This window comes from Scylla paramamosain, chromosome 12, assembly GCF_035594125.1.
Source record: "Scylla paramamosain isolate STU-SP2022 chromosome 12, ASM3559412v1, whole genome shotgun sequence".
NCBI classification, from domain to species: Eukaryota; Metazoa; Arthropoda; class Malacostraca; order Decapoda; family Portunidae; genus Scylla; species Scylla paramamosain.
The window spans coordinates 17,545,448-17,551,019 of record NC_087162.1 but is presented as its reverse complement, the minus strand read 5'-3'; the positions used below and the strand labels follow the sequence as shown (position 1 = coordinate 17,551,019).

The 5,572-nt window shown below is 37.9% G+C and overlaps 1 protein-coding gene across 4 annotated transcripts in view; it reads left to right on the top strand.

The window, feature by feature from the left end:
* Positions 1-2,424: 2,424 nt before the first annotated feature.
* The window catches only part of LOC135105789 (uncharacterized), a 185,118-nt gene continuing 181,970 nt past the window's right edge, over positions 2,425-5,572 (top strand). For 2 of the 4 annotated variants that reach the window (XM_064014305.1, XM_064014304.1), the window contains exon 1: positions 2,425-2,581. The gene's annotated coding sequence lies outside the window, so the exon portion shown is untranslated. The remainder of the gene's footprint in view (positions 2,582-5,572) is intronic. The other 2 variants (XM_064014301.1, XM_064014303.1) reach the window with 2 other exon arrangements.

Below are 5,572 nucleotides of genomic sequence, written 5' to 3'. Positions count from 1 at the left end.
ACACACACACACACACACACACACACACACACACACACACACACACACACACACACACACACACACACTTCTTAATTTTTGTCTTTTTTAGCATGCAGTCTTTTCTCATATGTTAAATTTACTTGATTATTATCCTCTGATTGAAGATTTTGATCTGTACAACTTATCATTCCAAGCTCTGCTTTCCTGTTCTTATAAATTTCACACATAATAGTTATAAACATGTTAAGAAACCTATATCATTAATTAAGTAAACATCTCATATTTATGGTCCTGGCTTTTGATAGTGTAAAAATAATAATAATAATAATAATAATAATAATAACAATAATAATAATAATAATAATAATAATAATAATATAACAAAGTAAATGTATATTTATAGTTGATCCCTCTGTATAGAAATTAAATGTTTGAAACACTTAGCCTTCCTAAAAATCTTTAGCAATCCTTAGGAGCTCCTGCATGTGCCTTTGTGCATCTCTCTCTCTCTCTCTCTCTCTCTCTCTCTCTCTCTCTCTCTCTCTCTCTCCATATATATATATATATATATATATATATATATATATATATATATATATATATATATATATATATATATATATATATATATATATATATATATATATATATACACACACACACACACACACACACACACACAATTATGATTAGTGTGTGTGTGTGTGTGTGACAGTTTTCCTTATACTCTCTAACTCTTACGTTTGAATTTTTTAACACATTTCCACTGCTTAATCCTAATTCTGGTGAGTGAGGTTTTATTTTTATAAGTATATAAAGAATGTGAGAAACTTCATGCAACTGCTCTGTGATTTCTTCCATATACGTATGTGTGTGTGTGTGTGTGTGTGTGTGTGTGTGTGTGTGTGTGTGTGTGTGTGTCTATAATATATATATATATATATATATATATATATATATATATATATATATATATATATATATATATATATATATATATATATATATATATATATATATATATATATATATATATATATATATATATATATTTTTTTTTTTTTTTTTTTTTTTTCTCTCTCTCTCTCTGACAACATCAGTGATTAGTGACAACTTTTGCATTTACCTGAAGATAAGATCTTGATAAATCGCTCACCTTCATACTACATGATATGGTAAACATACCGACTATCATATGTTTATGTTTGGGTTAGTTTGAAGCTATAGTGTTGTGCTTGTAAATATTCATAGTTTCTGAATACAGATCTTAAAATTTTGGGACAAACAAAAGATTTAGTCCAAATAGATCTTTCATATTATTGAGCTGCCTAGATGTAACTTGTACATGATATTGAGAAATGCATGCATAAATAAATTATTTATTAACCTAACTTATTTTCTATCAACCACCAGTCGCACTGTAAGAGGCACACACATATATATGCTGTTGTAACATTTATGCCATTTGTTTCCTTAAAAGTTTACTTTTTCATTATTACCCTTTATCTGTCATTGTTGCTGGAGGTGCAATAAGAGAACACAAGTCTGAAATGAAACTGCAGGATTAAATCTGCAGATCACATATTCATTAAGTTAAGAAGAAAGATAACATTTTCAAGTAGATTCTTTGGATTTCCTGGCAACTCCAACTTTATATGGCCCCGTTGTTGCGACGCGGTAGTGGTAGTCAATCAATCCTTGTATATTAAAGGCTTCAAAAGAAAGGAAACCGAATGAAAAAAAAATTATATATATATATATATATATATATATATATATATATATATATATATATATATATATATATATATATATATATATATATATATATATATATATATATATATATATATATATATATATATATATATATATATATATACAGAGTATGTTCATAACCATAGGAAGATACCATGCAATATAATGATTTGTAATATGAGGGTGCTTATGTGTTTCCCGGTACCTGTTTCTCGGTGCTGATGCTCCCCGTTATCAATGAGGCACCTATGTTGTCCTCTATCTCTGTTCCCCAGTCCTAAAATAACCAAACTAAACCTGTTCTAACTACAGGCACCGGGAAACATGAATACCAAAGAACATAATTATTGGGAAACATTGCACATAAATATCTGAGTAAACCGTTACTGGGTAACAAATGTTGCCTCTTAAGAGACGGAGAACATGGGCACCGAGGAAATGGGCACCGTATTTGGGCAAGTGGTAAATTTACCAGTAGGTACAGTACCGGGGAACATTAGGGTAACCTCGTAATGAAACACACTGTTTTCAGTAAAGGTAGAGTAACATTACTATCAGATACACAAATCTTAATATTGTACACCTGTCTGAAGGAAGATGGTGCACAAACAAAAGAAACCTGTTGGACCAGGTAGCACACCGTCACGTGAGGGCGGGCAGCACGCGGCGGCGGGCGCGTGCGGCACAGGTTGCCTCCCGCGCCACCAGATGGCAGAACGGCAATCGATCGCTGCCTCCCAGACACAACCCAGCCAGTGCTCAGGACGGTTGCGTGACCCAGGCCCAGGAACAAGTGCATCATTTTGCTGTCGTTTTCGCCTTTATTTTGACTTACTAACAGGTGAGCAAGTTTAGTAATGCTTAAGGAAGTCGTAGGAAAAATAATTGTACCCCAACAGTGTCGAGGAATTTCTCTAGAACTGCTTAAATTTTCCGTGGGCGCGCCGCTGTCGGTGTCCAGACGCTTGCCGTGCGTCCAGTTTTTGTTGACACGTGCCTCTGTACTAACTTGATGCCCGCCTATGCACCTGTAGGCCACTTTGACGTGTGCTGTAGCCTTGTTAGGTCACTGGGTCCTCAGGGGAGGAGGGAGGTTGGTGGATTAGTTTTCACCCGTCATCATGTCTTACCGTGCATGTCGGGCACACACACACACTGGGATGGTATTACCGGGTCAACACGGGCTCAGGTCTACTGCCACTGCTTATAACATCAGTTCATACGAGTGCGTTGGGTTCTTAAGGAGCGGCAGTAAACTGCACGCACACTAAGACTCTGCTGTCCTTGTTAGGGAGAGGCAGAGTGGGTGTTACTGGGAAGGAAATAACCAGGAAGGAATAAAATATGAAGTATAGTAGTATAAAATCTTAAATGGTATAACATGGTTCCTAAAAGCTGTGTCGATAATGCGTACAATAGGATATGTTATAGTTGTGATAACGTGCGTGCACGTTTTTAGAGGATGTAAGTTTGAAGTAGTATGTTAGATATTAGATATCTTGGTATAGCAAAACACCAGCGAAGATTGAGCGAAGGAAGAGAGCGATAACAGGATCAGGTGAAGACACCCCTGTATTACTGCCTTATTCATCACCCGGTATCTTCTAGAACACTCCATTTATATACCGACATTAGTGAGCTTGCGTCAAGGATTACTTGAAACGCATTCTGTATACAGTACTTTGAGATATCGAAAACAAATGTTGCGCAATATGTTAGGTTAGGTCAGGACAGGTCGAGTATGTGAGGTCAAGCTTACGGAGTGTTGCCGAGATATATATCTAATAGCTGCACCGCTGGCATTAATATTAATTTTTTCCTCCTACAAATTTCTGAGCTAGTTTAAGATTGATAAATGTACATAATAAAGTAATACCGGAAGTAAGCAGCGTGCTGTCAGTGATTTACCGAGTGGTAAAAAAAAAAAAAAAGTTTGCTTCAATTATTTTCGCTTGAAGGACATGATTAGTATTTCGTCAGTATGTATCGCGGACGTCAAAAATACTGTTGGCGAATATGCCAAACTAACTTGACAAGCAGGTATATTTATGTATATTATTAAAATGTTACATTTCAAGTTGTGTGAATCAGCAAATTGTGAACATTTCGAGTTATCTCGTTCATAATAATAGCACCTTGATATAGCTTAGATGATATATTCTAATTTGGAAGTAGAATAAAGTGGGTGGGCAGTGACCAGGCCAGCCCTGTGCTAAAGATTTCTCGATAGGCATGTAAATGATGATGGCATTGTAGGATCTTTTTGCATTGAAATGTTCTGAGGTTCCTTAGGAGGCTTCCTAAGGAGAGGAGGGACCGGGTCTGATGCGTATGGACCATGAAAGTGTCTGCAAGTGAAGGTCGGTGGGATTGAGAGAGAGAGAGAAAAAAAAAAAAAGTGAAGAGCGAGGTAAAATAACACACACACACACACACACACAGTAAGTGGCGACAGGGTGTGGCCAGAGGGTCAGCATCAGTTGGACTCTGCGAGGATGTAGGACAAGACATCTGGAATGTGCAAGACGAAGGCCAGTGTCGATACAGTGGTATAGTATTGGATGATTTTTTTCTTCTTCTTGGGTGTTATGAAAAGGTGTGCATTAAACGATTACACATGTTTAAAATCATATTGATCGTCGTGTGTGTGTGTGTGTGTGTGTGTGTGTGTGTGTGTGTGTGTGTGTGTGTGTGTGTGTGTGTGTGTGTGTACTTCTTTTCGACGTTATGTCCTGAAAGGAATTTTTTTCAGCCATCTATAAATAGCTGGAGTTTGTGGTTTGTGACGTTAGGCTTTCCCTCTTCTTCATGGTCACGGTCAACCAACAGTGGGCAAGAGCGTCTGCCTGGTTGGTGGTGTTGCTGCAGGTGCCGATTGCCAGTTTTTAATAACACCTCAAACCACATACACATGAACAACGAGGGAAAGTTGAACAGTAATAATAACGTTCCATTGTTGCAAATTGGTGTGCTATAAGTGTTTATCGTGGAGTGTACCTTGTTCCCAGCCACCTTCTTGCCACCCCAGCTCCCGCTCACTGGCAGTATCAGGCTTTCTCCTCGCCCCAAACTTTCCAAAGCCACATGCTAACAGTTTTTCCCAGATGGCCGTTTATGCTTGCTCATCGTGTTAGTGTGATAGGGGTTTCACTCGAGAGGATTTTCCCGTCAAAATAATATCCGCGTGATAAGTTCGTCAAAATAATATCCGCGTGATAAGTTGATGTTTCCATTTCCAGTATCTAGTTTCCCTTCTTATGAGTTGTATGACTATGTGTGAAAGTGGAAGCAGATGAGTGGAAATGTAGGAAGTGTAGTATCCTCCACGGCTTTGCGTAATGGGCCAGAGTGGAATGAAGTGCACGGGAGTTTTGATACGTGAGATGACAATGCTTCGATCTTCTGTCGGATTCAGATGAGATGATGTAAGCTGGCGATGAACGGTAAAACTATGAATGAACCGTGAACTTTGTGAAGGAAACCACACAAACCATTATTGACTTCAAGGCTATTGCTGGGAAAAAAAAAAAAAAAAATGACGTGAGAGGTGTTGAAAAGTGAATTTAGGAATGAAACGCGAAATATATAAGAAACCACATAAATCATCATTAACTTCAGCGGCATGTCGGGTTGAAGGGCTAGGCTTGAAGTGAGGAGGAGGAAGAGGAGAAGGAGGAGGAGGAGGAGAAGGAGGGCGGCGGGTCGGACCGGCTGAAGGAGGAAATCGAGCGGCCAGACGGGAAATGGCCGTCTTGGGAAGGGTACCTGGTAATGAGGAACCGCGACCTTCATTTATTTATTTATTTATTTATTTTTTGTCTCAGTTTTCATT